A 14,771-nucleotide genomic window follows, 5' to 3' on the forward strand; every position below is an offset into this window, starting at 1 on the left:
AAATCAAAGGTATGGGAGCAAGTGGCTTCCCAGCTGGTGTTCTCACTCTGAGGCCACGTGGTCTCCAGGAGCCACGTGCACCCCGGGCCCAGTCCCTGCGGCCTCCGGAAAGCCAGCCAACTGTGGATTCCGCGGTACAGAATCATCCTTGAGACACTGCTCCGTTGAGTAACAGTTTCCTTACCACCTACCGTTTGGTTTCTGTTCTCTGTAAAGGAGAGAGCAGAGACTGGGAAATGAGCAAATGTGTTCTGTGGAGATGGGTGATTAATATAGTCAGAGGGCAGGTGTGACTCCTGGGCTCCCACCTCCCAGGGACACAGATGAAGTCTGTGTGCCTTTTGAGGTACACTGGCAATCAGGGCCAGCCTCTGATATGAGGCCCTGATGCCCAAAGCAAGAGTCTTGAGTTTACCACCAACAGCGAAGTTGCTATTTTAGCTAGTGGAAGAGCTTCCTGCCATCAAGGGAGGACAGCAAGAGCCCTGGATGGGTGACCACAGTCACTGACCTTAACTGAACCTCTTCTTTTCTGTTAAAATGGACATTGAGTGGGTGTAGCCTGGAGTTTCTGGAAGCCCTGGATGCAGTGAGAGAGAGTGTTCCTGTGAATGGGGCCACCCAAAGGCATTTAGCAGGACAAAGGATTGGAGAGAGACCAGATCACACTGCAAGAGAGTGAGCCACCAGAACTGCCAGGTCCAAATCCACTCTTAAACCTGCCTCTTGCAGTTATTAATTTATTTCTATTGTTTAAAAATAATGTTTTATTTTACTTTAGTAAGTGTGTCCAGTCCATTGGAATCAAAAAAGTCATAGCTGATACATCAGAACGAATAATCCCTGAGACTCCCTTGGGTGCCCTACTGGATGGGGCATGGCTGGGCGAGATGAAGACACTGAGTAGGGTCCGAACTTAGGGGAACTGCCAGACTGCTGTGTCTCTGTTCCTTCCCTGTCCCAGGAGAGCGAAATCCCGGAACAGTGAAAGGACAAGCAAAATGGGGAAGAGGTCTTTTGGTGGCTTAACTGTTCTGTTTGTGTTTTCCTTTGTTATGTTCCGTTTTGTTAATGTGTGTTTTTACTAGGAAGTTACCCATTTTCTCTAGATTTCTAGTGTGACACAATAGGTTTCTCATTCTAGTTTTCAACCGAATTGTCACTTATTAACTGACATCCATACTTCATTTGGGTTTCCTTTGTTCTAACTTTTTGTCTTCCAGGATGCCATCCAGTGTATCACGTGACATTTAGTCATCATGTCTGTTTAGACTCTTCTGGGCTTTCACAGTTTCTGAGACTGTCCTTGTTTCTATGACCTTGACATTGGTGAGTAGTACTGGTCAGATATTTTGTTGACTGTCCCGCTTTGGAATTTACTTGGTGTTTATCTCAGGATTAGGCTTGAGTTATGGATTTAAGTAAGTAGATCACAGAGGTAAAGTGCTTTCTCATCACTTTATATCAAGGGAACAGGATCTCAAGGCAACTTATCACTGTTACTATTAACTTTGGTCACCTGGCTGAGGTAGTTTGTCAGATTTCCCCACAATGAAGTTAAGTTTTTCCCATTTCCGTGCTGTGTGTCTTCTTTAGGAGGAAGCTACTTTGGGAACCAGCACTTATGGAGACAGGAGTTATCTCCACCTCCACAATCCATGGATGGCTGAGTGTCCACATCAATTATTTGGACTTCCACATAGGAGATTTCTATTCAACTTTATTGATCAAAACAAACAAACAAACAAACAAAACCCTGTGCAGTTACTTATTTTTACCAGCATGGACACCTGTGGACAGTTTTTGTTTGTTTGTTTTTCTTTGTTTTTTTAACTTTTTGTTATAATCCAGCAGTCCAGATTTTGTTGCTAAGTTCATTCCTACTTTGGCTATTGAGAGCTCTTTCCATTGGCTCCTGTTTTCCTTTGACATCATTCCACCCTGTGGACTTTTTTTTCTTGATAATTCCTTATTTTCTGATATAAGATTCAAGATTGGAGCTTCCCTGGTGGCGCAGTGGTTGAGAATCCGCCTGCCAATGCAGGGGACACAGGTTCGAGCCCTGGTCTAGGAAGATCCCACATGCCGCGGAGCAACTAGGCCCGTGAGCCACAATTACTGAGCCTGCGCGTCTGGAGCCTGCGCTCCGCAACAGGAAAGGCTGCGATGGTGAGAGGCCCGCGCACCGCGATGAAGAGTGGCCCCCGCTCGCCGCAACTAGAGAAAGCCCTCGCACAGAAACGAAGACCCAACACAGCCAAAAAAAAAATAAATAAATAAATAAATTAAAAAAAAAAAAAAAAGATTCAAGATTGTCCTGGCTCATATATTTACTGTGTCAGTCCTAGTGTCAGCCATTATTTCAAAGAGCTCTGGTTCCTTTTACTAGATAATGTTATGAAAAAGTTCCATATAGGAGCTGAAAGTGCTCAGCTGACAATGCAAGGAAATATATGCATGTATTCCCACCTCTGTGTATGGCTGGGTCTCAGGGAGGGCTGCTCCACAGTGGCATATCAGTTATTTTGAATTACAGTTCCTTAATAAATGGCTGATGCAAGAGGGACACTCTATCTATCTCCTTGAAAGCAGGAAATAAGTCTCTCATGTGAAAGGTGCAGAAGCCTATATGAACAACCCTTGGTACTTCTTTAATTTACTACCCCAAGCCCAAAGTCTGTTTAGATTCTTCACTAATTGAGTATCACAAACCTAAGTTTCTTTGGCCAGTAAATTCCCCATAACTTTATTCTGTGATGAAATTAAGCCTCACTTTCTGTTACAGTTGGGGAGGGATCTGTAAAGCACCTTGGTTTTTAAAGCAAAGGTTTGTCACTGGAACAAAGTGTCCCCCCAAAATAGTCTGATGCTCAAGATGTCTGTGTTCCGTTCATGTGATAGTTCAGGGCAGGTGGGGGTCGGGGCCCAGGCTCTGTCCTCCTTGTTTCACTTCCCTGCTTTCAGGTGGAGGGCTCCAACCAGCAGGGGATGGGGTGACCACATGGCACCATGCCCTCCGTCCTAGGACACAGGCTGGCCAAGGCCCTCACCACCTCCACCACTTGCCCTTCGGGCTGCAATGGGTGGGAAAGCTGGGAGGTGCAGGCTGGCTGTGAACAGGAAAAAGGGACGTGGGTTCTGGTGGACAGCTGGGCGGCTCTGCTGTGGCAGGGTCACCCGGAAGCTGGCGCACAGCCTCTGGTCCTGTGAAACATGATTACACATCAGCATGCAGTCTCTGATGCTTTGTGGTTCTGGAAATCCTATAGGAGGTGGTTCCGAGCAGATTAAGGTAATGCTCTCAGTGGAGGTGGTGAAGCCAAAGGTCTGCGCTTCAGACTGAAGGTGCTAATGTGGGTGTATATACAGGACAAAACCATCTCGTGTGAATGTAGATCAGGCTCGTTTAAGATCAGTGCAGTCGTGGGGCTTCCCTGGTGGTGTAGTGGTTGATACTCTGCCTGCTGATGCAGGGGACACAGGTTTGAGACGTGGTCCGGGAAAATCCCACATGCCGCAGAGCAGCTATGCCCGTGTGCCACAACTACTGAGCCCCCACGCCTAGAGCCCGTGCTCCACAACAAGAGAAGCCACCGCAATGAGAAGCCCGCGCACTGCAGTGAAGAGAAGCCCCCCTCGCCGCAACTAGAGAAATCCCGTGTGCAGCAATGAAGACCCAACACAGCCAAAAATAAATAAATAAATAAAATTTTAAAAAATCTTATAAAAGGAAAAAGAAAAAGATCAGTGCAGTCGTGTTATGCCTAAAATCTCATATCTTGTGCCTTTCCTCGGGGACAGCTTCCTCAGTTCTTGAGGCTACTGTAACTCACATACAGGGGAATGGAGAGTGGGCTATCTAGTGTGAGACCTTCTTTACCCTGTGTGTGAGTCTGCTTGGGGCTGCCATAGCAAACACCACAGACCGGGGAGCTTGAACAACAGACCTACCTCCTAGTCCTGCATGCCGTCTGAGATCAAGGTGTCTGCAGGCTGGTTTTTCCTTGAGGCTTCTCTCCTTGGTGTGTAGACAGCCATCTTCTCACATGATCTTCTGTGTCCTAATCTCTTCTGGTAGGACATCAGTCTTATTGGATTAGGATCCACCCTAGTGACCTCATTTTACCGTGATCACCTCTTTAAAAACCCCATCTCCAAATACAGCCACATCCTGGGGTCCTGGGGGTTAGGGATTCAGCATGTGAATTTTGGGGGGCACAACTGAGCCCACAGCATCCTGCTTAGGAACTAACGTGCCTGGGTCCTTCCTTCCCTCAAGTCCCATGGGGATCATGCGATAGCTAAGGGAGAGGCCACTCGTGCAGAGTTTGTGTCCCAGTTGGGGAACCCTTCTCTGCTCTCTTTGAACAGGCAGCAGCAGTGCCAGTCCCATCCTGAGGTGAGCAGTTCTGGGGTTTCCTGCCGTGTCTCCTGGCCTGCTGAGGTGCTCAGTATCAGGGAACCAAGAGCCACCAGCCTAGTAGGGATGCTGGGGACTCTCAGGGCCTTGGCAGATGTTTCTCCCAGCAGATACTCTAGCGAAAGTGGGGAAACATTTGGGGGATTACAGATGGGAGAGAGTCACAGTCTCGTTTTTCTTCAGAAAGACCATGTTGGGGTGGGATGTGAGACGCACCGTGGGGGCAGGGAGCTTTGTCAGGGCCTTATGGAGGAACCAGGCAGTAGATCGGGCTTGGGCCAGGACTGTGGGTGTAGAGGGGAATTAGTGTGAATTTGGAGGAGGGGGTTGCAGGGTATGAGATCAGCTGGTGCACAATTCTCTGGTTGGTTGATGGTGAGGTAACAGGGTGGTGAACTGCATCAATCTTTAGGTGCCAGTAGGTCTGGGGGCTCTTGATCATCAAGTACAGTAGTTAATGTCTTCCATCTGGTAGAAGTCTGTAAAACAACTCAGGAAGCGTGCATCAGATGCTGTTATCCAGGTACTTCAGAGAGGAGCTACAGCAGAGGATATGGGGGGGGTGGGTCTGTCCTGGGAAGGCCCCATAGGGTCCTGTTCGGTTACACCTGGTGTCTGGGCTCAGCAACCAGGGAAGGTGGGGCTGCTCCTGGGTGTGGGAAGCTGCAGGATCCCGGTCCCCTGAGGGCCCTGTTAGCCCCCAAGGTGAGATGGGGGTGCAGTGACTGGACAGAGGCGTCTGGCCTGGGAGAGGGGTCCAGGCTGGAAATGTCACGGGACTCATCGTAGGGAGGGAGAGGAAAGACCAGGCTGGGGAAGGTGGGTTACAGCAGACTCCACGGATGTCTCTGTGGGCCTGACAGAAGGAACTCAGAGCCAGAAGTGGCCGTCAGGAGCTCAGCTTCATTCTCCTGCTCCTTCGTAAAACTGCTGTGTCAGTTTGAAACACTACCAAGAGACTTCTGGGCCCATTGCTGCCGTGGTTTCATCAAAGGGGCCCGGGTGGAAAACAGAACCACTGCAGGCCCCACCCATGTCCCCACTGGGGGTGAATCCGATCAGGGTTCCAGGGCTCACAGACTTGAGGGAACCTCTGTCCTCAGGACTGGTCTTTCTCCTTCCTCTCACCTGCTGGTCAGGAGCCCAGGCACCCCCGTCCTGGCTCCACCCCCAGGGCCTGGATTCTGGGACAGCTTAGAGGTAATGGAAGACCCTCACGCTCCTTTATCTGTCTGGGGCCAAGAATGTCTAAAAAGGTGCAACTGGCTGATTACAGAGGGCTGAGTGTTTGCAGCAGGTATGGGTGGAAAGATGGGGTGTGAGTTTCCTATGTCTTCACAGCCTTCCCAGTGTAAAGATCTGTGCATTTCCTATGGCCAGTGAACTCCCCACACCATCCTCCCAGGAAGCTCAGCCAAGTATTATAAGGGCAGAGTCTCTCCCCTTGCTTATTTGTAACTTCCCACTCCCACAGTGAGGAGCTTGGTGCCCACTACCTGCCATTTACTTATGCATTGCTCCTTTCCAGATTACATGTGCAGAGGTTTCAGAATTGTTAGCTGCTACACCCTGGAAAGAACTCCATAAAATAAAGTCCACTGTTTGTGTACATTTTTTTTTCAAATATTGATATTGTACTTCATTATTTTTTTTTTCTTTTAATTAAAAAAATTTATTTATTTATTTATTTTTGGCTGTGTTGGGTCTTCGTTTCCGTGCGAGGGCTTTCTCTAGTTGTGGCAAGTGGGGGCCACTCTTCATCGCAGTGCGTGGGCCTCTCACTATTGCGGCCTCTCTTGTTGTGGAGCACAGGCTCCAGTCGCCCAGGCTCAGTAGTTGTGGCTCACGGGCCTAGTTGCTCCGCGGCATGTGGGATCCTCTCAGACCAGGGCTCGAACCCGTGTCCCCTGCATTGGCAGGCAGATTCTCAACCACTGTGCCACCAGGGAAGCCCCGTTTGTGTACATTTTGCATTTAGTCTAGAGATTGCGTTCATTTCCAAAGTTAACTTAGGTCAGCACCTTTTATCCCATCCCCTACAGTGAGTTTTTTCCATGCATTTCTAATACAGTTAGATTCTGTCACATTGAGTATTCCATCCTGTAATACTCCTACACCGTAAATAACTAAATTTGAATAGAGTTTGATTGACCCCTTGGGCTAGACACATCTATGGGTTTAGACAAATGAATAGTGACAGGTATCCATGCTAAAGTATGACATGGAACACTTCAAATCCCCCACCCCATGATCTGCTTATCATCTGTGTAGCTTTGCCTTTCCCAGAATGTCACCAATGGGGTCATACTGTGTGCAGCCTCCTCAGGCTGGATTCTTTCACTTAGCAGTATATACTGAGGATTTATCCATGTCTTTCCATGGGTTGATGGTTCATTCCTTTCTGCTGCTCAGTAGTATTCCATTGCATGTGTATGGAAGGAAAAACAATTTTCACTCTGTCCTTCTAGGTTCTTGGTTGAGTCCCACCCCTGCCCCGTAATAAAAGGCAGATTAACAGGAGAAAAACAGAAGTTTAAGAGCATGTATACCTCCTGTATACAGGAGAGATACCCAGAAAAACTGAGTCACTCCCTGAAATGGCCAAAGCCATCACCTTAAATACCAAATGCCATCTTCAGATAAAAACAAAAGACCTTGGGGAAGGGGGGAAGCCAATAGTGGCAGGTTATCATGCAAAGCACAGTAAACAAGGGTATTGTATGTAGATTTAAGTCGGGAATTCTCCATTGATAAGAGTGACTTGAGATTTAATCATCCTTGTATTTCTGGTGCAAAGAGGGACACGGCATTAGAAATGGAGATTTCCTTATAAATGTCCTTCATAAAAGGTCAGTCTCTGGTCAGTTTTTTCTATCTTTCTTTTTTTGAATGAGACTGAAATAATCCTTATGCCAGAGAGACATATATTGGCGTGGTGTATTCTGCTCGCCTTGACATGGATGTCCTCCACTTTGCTTATGCAGTCATCTAGTGAAGGATATCCTGATTTCTTCAGCTTTTTAGCCATTACGAATAGTGCTGCTGTGCATAATTGCACCCTTATCTGCTTTTGGACATAGATTTTCAAAGCAGTTGCCTATATACTGGACGCATAATTGTTGGACCCCGAGGGGAGACTTGATTAGTTGTGGAAAAAGCTGCGGAACTGTCTTGCCACGTGGCTGTACATGCACCCCAGCTATGAGGAGAGGTTGCTTCTCACCCTCCAGCAGTCGGTGTTGCCATGGTTTTGTTGGAGTTTAGCCATCCTAGTAGGTGTGCTGTGATGGCTCACGATTTTATTTTGGAAATCCCTAATAGTATATGTATAATTTTTGTATGATTTTTATTATCTGTATATCTTTTTTGGCCAGGTGTGTGTTCAAATCCTTACCCATTTTTAAAATGGGGTTGTTTTAGAGGTGTTTGCCCATTTAGAGTCCAAGTCCTTTACTGGATATGTGGTTTACAAGTATTTTTCTCCCAGTTTGTGGCTTGTCTTTTTTATCTTGGAGAGGCAGCAGTGAGTGGTGGCATGAAGCGAGATCTTCATTCCCTGCCCAGGAATTGAACCTGGGTAGCCTGGATGAAAACCAGGAATCCTAGCCACCACCCCCGCTAGCTCTTGCCCCCAGCGAAAAATGCATTTCTCATAGAGGTAAAAACTGTAAAAACAGGTACAAAGTTTATTATTAGAGACATAGCACAGCAACAAGTGGGAGAGCACACAGAGAAACAGTTTGTTTAGTTCAGACAGAAGCAAGGCAGAGATGCACACCCGGAGAGAAAAGGTGTGGACACCCTGCCTAATGAGGAGGAGTGCAGTAGAGAGGCGGTTAAGTCAGTTATATAGGGCAGTTCTTCCGGGTCTCTGTTCACCTCTGGCCAATTATCTGGTTTCTTTTTCCACACCTGCCCTGCCCTAGGACCCTCCCCAACATGCGTGCGCAACTTTTTTCCAAGACGGATTACCGCCCAGAGGCCTATGGGATGACCTTAGCATCACCTATTTTGGGGTGGTGCCCCTTCCTTTTTGACCCCCAAGGAACCTTTCTGCACATGTGCAATGTTTCCCTTGCCCCAAGGATGAGAAATGTATGACCTCTTGATCTTTTAACAGGGTTTAGTCCCACTCTGTCCCGCCCATAAAAATGTCCAATGTCTGGTTATTTACGCTCTTTTTGTTGCTGGTTTTCATATCGAGGTAGAAATCTTTAATTTTATAAAGTCCACCATATTTTTTTTCTTTTGTGATTGGCCTTGTATGTTAAAACTCAAAGCTCGTGATCTATAGACGAAACCCAAGGTCATGTAGATTTTCTTCTATGTTTCTCTGTAATTTTCATAGCCTTGCATTTGAAATGTCTGTGAATAAATTTGTGTGAATTTGGCATAAGTTTTCAAGTTCATGTCTAGGGACTTCCCTGGTGGTCCTGTGGCTAAGGCTCTGTGCTCCCAGTGCAGGGGGCCTGGGTTCCATCCCTGGTCAGGGAACTAGATCCCACGTGCCTCAACTAAGAGTTCGCATGCTGCAACTTAAAAAAGAAAAAGGTCCAATGTGACACAGCTAAGACCCAGCGAAGCTAAATAAATAAATATTAAAAAAAAAATAAGTCTGTGTCTATAATCATTTCATTTCTTACGGTTTCTAGTTAATTGCTCCTTAACTATTTTGGAGAATTCATGGGTCATTTGGCTCTATTTCAATTTGAATTTCCACAGCAGAACGGATGTAGCAGAAGCCGGGTGTCCTCAGGACCCACTGGGGCTTTGGGACACTGTGGGGTCCGGTTCACGCTGACAGGAACCAGGTCTCCTCTGGACCTGCTGGGAGGTGACGCTGCTAAAGGAAAAGGTGAGGAAAAGTGGGGGAGAAGGTTCTTGCGTCTAGTTGAGTGCTGAGGGTGTCTGTCCTCAGAGGACCCAGGAGAGGAAGGGCTTCATGTGGAACACTGGGTTTTTAGCCAGTTTTTGTGTGGTGTAGACAGAGTGCAGTGTTCTTTGGTGTGTGGTGTCCAGTTTTGCCAGCACCATTTATTGAGGGGACTGTTGCTTCCCCAGTGTATGTTCTTGGCTCTTTTCTTGTGAATTAACTTACCGCATAACCGTAGGTTTATTTCTTGGGTCTCTGTCCTGTTCCTCTGGTCTGCGTGCCTGTTTTTGTGCCAATTGCACACTTTTTGGTGAGTGTAGCTTCGTAATGTAGTGTGAAGTCAGGGAGGGAGATGCCTCCAACCTGTTCTCCTTTCTCAGACTCCCTTTGGCTATTCAGGGGCCTTTGTGTTTCCACACAAATGATAGGAACGATTGCTATATTTCTGTGAAGAATGCCATTGGAGTTCTGACCAGGCTTGCTTTGCATTTGAACATTGCTTTTGGTAGAATGGACATTTTAACAGTGTTCTTTGCATCCATGAGCACGGGGTAGCTTTCCATTCATTTGTGTCTGTTCAGTTTCTTTCATCAGTGTTTTACAGTTTTTAGTGTGCTTTCATATCCCTGGTTAAATTTATTCCCAGGTATTTTTTAGATGCAATTGTAAATGGGATTGTTTTCTTAATTTCTGTTTCTGATGGCACATTATTAGTGTATAGAGAGACAAGTGATTTTTAGGGCTTCCTTTGTGGCTCAGTGGTTAAGAATCTGCCTGCCAATACAGGGAACACGGGTTCGAGCCCTGGTCCGGGAAGATCCCACATGCGACAGAACAACTAAGGCCGTGCGCCACAACTACTGAGCCTGTGCTCTGGAGCCCGCGATCGAAAACTGCTGAGGTCGTGTGCCACAACTACTGAAGCCTGATCTCTTACAGCCTGTGCTCTGCAACAAGAGAAGCCACCGCAATGAGAAGCCCGTGCACCGCAACGAAGATTAGCCCTGCTTGCCGCAGCTAGAGAAAGGCCGTGCACAGCAACGAAGACCCAATGCAGTCAAAGATAAATAAATAAATTAATATTTTTAAAAAAAATTCATTAAAAAAAAAAGAAAGAGAAGTGATTTTTGTGTACTGATTTTTTACCCTGCAGCTTTACTGAATTCGTTTATTAGTTCTAACAGGTTTTTGGTGGTTTGCTGTGGAAAACTAGAATTCAGATATCCCACTGTTTCTACTACAGCCAGGTCATCCACAGCACCCAAGACAGAGTGGCTCCTAATATAATCTTCTCATGGTGCCTGTTAATAACACGTGGACCCTACAAGAATGATGAGTGTCCCCACTTTAGGTGAACTGGATCTGGTTAAGGCTTGGCCTCTATTATGAAGTTTGATGTCTTCTCTGCTTTTTTTGGGCATGGTTTTGACATGGTTCTTTTGAAAAGTAATGTACTTCCCAGTAATTTCAAGTGTATAAAAAAACTATAAGCAGCAGTACAAAACATACCACCTCACATAAACTACTCCAGTGTGTTTTATGCAATACTGGGGTCCTCTCCCAGGGAACCAGCACATAAAGACCCAAAGATGAAATTTTATGGTTCCACCTTACAATCCTATCCACGGGCCCACTTCAACATTCACCATCTCCCCAACTCTATGGAAATGTCTCTTCCCATTCTGATCCAGTTTTCTTTTTCTGAAACCATTACTGAGACTTTCCCTCATTTTGAAAACCTTTATGGATTTAAAACACACGAGCTAAGTATGATCTGGGTGACCTTTTCTGCATGAGCTCTTTGACTTAGAATGTTTTCAGTGTTCATCCGTGTTCTAACACGTATCATCAGTGCTTCATTCATTCTTTTCATTGTGATTAAAACTAACATTTAACATTTAAACCATTTTGAGTATACAGTTCTGTGGCATTGACTACATTCACATTGTTGTACAAATATTCTCACCATTCATCTCCTGGACCGATTTATTTTCCCCATGGGAAACTCTGTATCAATTTCTCTACATTTTTGCCAAAATTTGTTATTTTTAATTCTCTTCATTATAGGCCTTCTAGTGTTTGTGGAGGGGTATGGCGTTGTGGTATTAATGTGCATCTCCATCGTGACTAACGATGTTTAACATCACTTCAGGTGTTTGTTGACCATTTGTATGTCTTATCTGGAGAAGGGTCTTTTCAAGTCCTTTTTCCATTTAAAAAACTGGGTTGTTTGCGGGGGCCTGCAGCTCCGCCGCCCGAGCCGGGTCCCGGCAAGCGCTCGTCCTGGCGGCCTTGGCCTCGCTGAGTCCAGCCTGGAGTGGTCTCCGCACCGCAGGGGCCCGCGCGCCGGGGCATCGCTAGCGGCCTTGCAGGGGCGCCGCTTCCTGCCTCGCTCTCGCAGGAGAGGGACGCCCGGCCCCAGGCGCCCGTGGCCGGAGTGCCGAGACGGTGCTGTGCCGCGCGGATGCGGCGCCAGCGGGGCGGGTCTTGCTCGGCATTGGCTGTGGCTCACCTGAGTGAGCCGGCGGTCCGCGCGCCTCTCCCGGAAGTGGGCGTCCCGGCCAGAGCGCACCTGGCGCGGGGCGTCTTCGGGGCTCCTCGCCGTCGGTCCCCGGCGAGCCGGCGCGGGTCCGGGGAGCTAGGGCGCGGCGGTCAGGAACGACCGCTCCCGTGGGTCCCTGGCACCCCAGCGGCATCCGAGCGCGGAGTGGAGGGCCGCGGGCCGCAGGTAAGGGGACGGGGGCTCGTGGGGGTGGGTGGAGGAGGGAAGCACGACTCACACCAGAGCTGTTCGGCACAGTCGCGGAGCCCCATAACCTGGCGGCTGCAGGAAGGGCTCGCCTTTGAGTAGAGGCTTTGAGCACAGGCCCGAGCCTACGCTGTCCAATTTTACAAAACAACTGCTGGTGTAAAGCTCGCTCCCGCGCGGTTTTCGCAAGTAGCCAAGTGCCCCACGCGAGGTCTCTGCAAGGAGAACTTGAGAGGGCCTGTAGCCCTGAGAGACTTGCCCTTGGCTTCTGGCAAGGCCAAGGGATTTATCCTGCATGGTGATTTCTCCTGCTGTGAACCCCCAAACCCCGTTCTGGCCAGCTGGCCCAACTCTGCTTCCTGCACGTCTCCGGCAGGTCCTTGACCACCTGCTGGGATGGGAAAGGGAAGGGTCTCAGAATTGCATCTCAGAAACTTGTCAGGGGGCATGGATTGAAAAACATTGGGGCCATCCAGGCAGCAGAGAAGGGAGAAAGGCACTTTGCTGCCCTTTCATCGTGGAATCGGTGGAGCTTCTGCTGAGATGGGCCTTTCCATGGGGACCCCATGCAGTGTGTTTGGTGTCTTGGAACTGAAGAATTAGAACCTGTACAATTTTCAAATTATGTGGTCCTTTAATTTAAAAACAAAACCCCCAGAACCTTTGCTTTATAAATTGAGGTCTGAAAATTGAAGGTCTGTTTTGTTTCCACTGTGACACTATATTAAGAAATGTGGATTTATTGAGAAAAGAGAATAAACAAGGAAACAGAGAACTCAGAGGTACTGCTGTAGTTTGGCAAAGGATGGGGGGAGTTAATTTGTCAATGTTGCTGGCTTTCAGTAGCCTGCAGCCATTCTCCTCCTGCGGCTGAGGGGGTATAAAGCTGTACTGGGTTGCTCTACTATTCTTTTGTAGAATTCCAGCTCAGAGCCGTCTCTTGATGTATAAGTATTACACAGACTAGGTCCCCAGGCAACTCCTGGAGGGCCAGGGGAATTCCTTCCTTCATTATACCTGTTTGTTTGAATGAAAACCAGCAATGACATATTTTTCTTTAAATCTGGTTTTTGGTGTATCATCCAAAAACCAGATTAGCTATTTCCTCACTCTCTCAATAGGCTCGAGTTCCTGGAAACTGAAACCTAGAGAGGGTGGAAGAGTGCCCGAGGGAGAACGGGAGAGCCTGCCGGGAACCGTGACTCCTGGGTTTTTAATGAGCTTCCTAAACAGCATGGTCATTAATTGGCAAGTGATGACCTTAAGGAGAAACTACTGGTGAAAATGTAAAAAGCCTTTTGTTAAGAATGTGCCCACCAGGTGCGCATCTTATGTAGTATTTTCATTGCATTTCCAACACCTGGGAGGGTTTTGGGCAGAGGTTAGGGTTAGGGTTTAGGGTTTAGGGTTAGGGTACGGGTTAGGGTACGGGTTACGGTTACGGTTAGGGTTAGGGTAGCGGTTAGGGTTAGGGTACGGGTTAGGGTACGGGTTAGGGTACGGGTTAGGGTACGGGTTATGGTTACGGTTAGGGTTAGGGTACCGGTTAGGGTTAGGGTACGGGGTTAGGGTAGGGGTTAGGGTTAGGGTACGGGTTAGGGTACGGGTTAGCTTACGGGTTAGGGTTAGGGTTAGGGTATGGTTTAGGGTACGGGTTAGGGTACGGGTTAGGGTTAGGGTACGGGTTAGGGTACGGGTTAGGGTTAGGGTACGGGTACGGGTTAGGGTTAGGGTATGGGTTAGGGTACGGGTTACGGTTAGGGTTAGGGTTAGGTTACGGGTTAGGGTTAGGGTACGGGTTAGGGTAGGAGTTAGGGTTAGGGTACGGGTTAGGGTTAGGGTACGGGTTAGGGTTAGGGTACGGGTTAGGGTACGGGTTAGGGTACGGGTTAGGGTTAGGGTACGGGTTAGGGTTAGGGTTAGGGTTAGGGTTAGGGTTAGGGTACGGGTTAGGGTTAGGGTTAGGGTTAGGGTTAGGGTTAGGGTTAGGGTACGGGTTAGGGTTAGGGTTAGGGTACGGGTTAGGGTTAGGGTTAGGGTTAGGGTTAGGGTTAGGGTTAGGGTACGGGTTAGGGTTAGGGTACGGGTTAGGGTTAGGGTACGGGTTAGGGTACGGGTTAGGGTACGGGTTAGGGTACGGGTTAGGGTACGGGTTAGGGTACGGGTTAGGGTTAGGGTACGGGTTAGGGTACGGGTTAGGGTACGGGTTAGGGTACGGGTTAGGGTACGGGTTAGGGTTAGGGTACGGGTTAGGGTACGGGTTAGGGTACGGGTACGGGTACGGGTACGGGTACGGGTTAGGGTTAGGGTACGGGTTAGGGTACGGGTTAGGGTATGGGTTAGGGTACGGGTTAGGGTTAGGGTACGGGTTAGGGTACGGGTTAGGGTACGGGTTAGGGTACGGGTTAGGGTACGGGTTAGGGTTAGGGTACGGGTTAGGGTACGGGTTAGGGTACGGGTTAGGGTACGGGTTAGGGTTAGGGTTAGGGTTAGGGTACGGGTTAGGGTACGGGTTAGGGTTAGGGTACGGGTTAGGGTTAGGGTTAGGGTTAGGGTTAGGGTTAGGGTTAGGGTTAGGGTACGGGTTAGGGTTAGGGTTAGGGTACGGGTTAGGGTTAGGGTTAGGGTTAGGGTTAGGGTTAGGGTTAGGGTTAGGGTTAGGGTACGGGTTAGGGTACGGGTTAGGGTACGGGTTAGGGTTAGGGTTAGGGTTAGGGTTAGGGTTAGGG

General features: G+C 48.2%; 1 long non-coding RNA gene across 1 annotated transcript; it reads left to right on the forward strand.

Moving 5' to 3' along the window:
- Window positions 1–567: 567 nt before the first annotated feature.
- LOC309653761 lies at window positions 568–3,022 on the forward strand. The gene is made up of 3 exons (XR_014259443.1): window positions 568–699; window positions 1,224–1,329; window positions 1,597–3,022. It is a non-coding gene; the product is annotated as an uncharacterized lncRNA (long non-coding RNA).
- Window positions 3,023–14,771: the final 11,749 nt, after the last annotated feature.

This window comes from Balaenoptera physalus (genome assembly GCF_965194825.1).
Source record: "Balaenoptera physalus genome assembly, contig: HAP1_SCAFFOLD_1143, whole genome shotgun sequence".
NCBI lineage: Eukaryota > Metazoa > Chordata > Mammalia > Artiodactyla > Balaenopteridae > Balaenoptera > Balaenoptera physalus.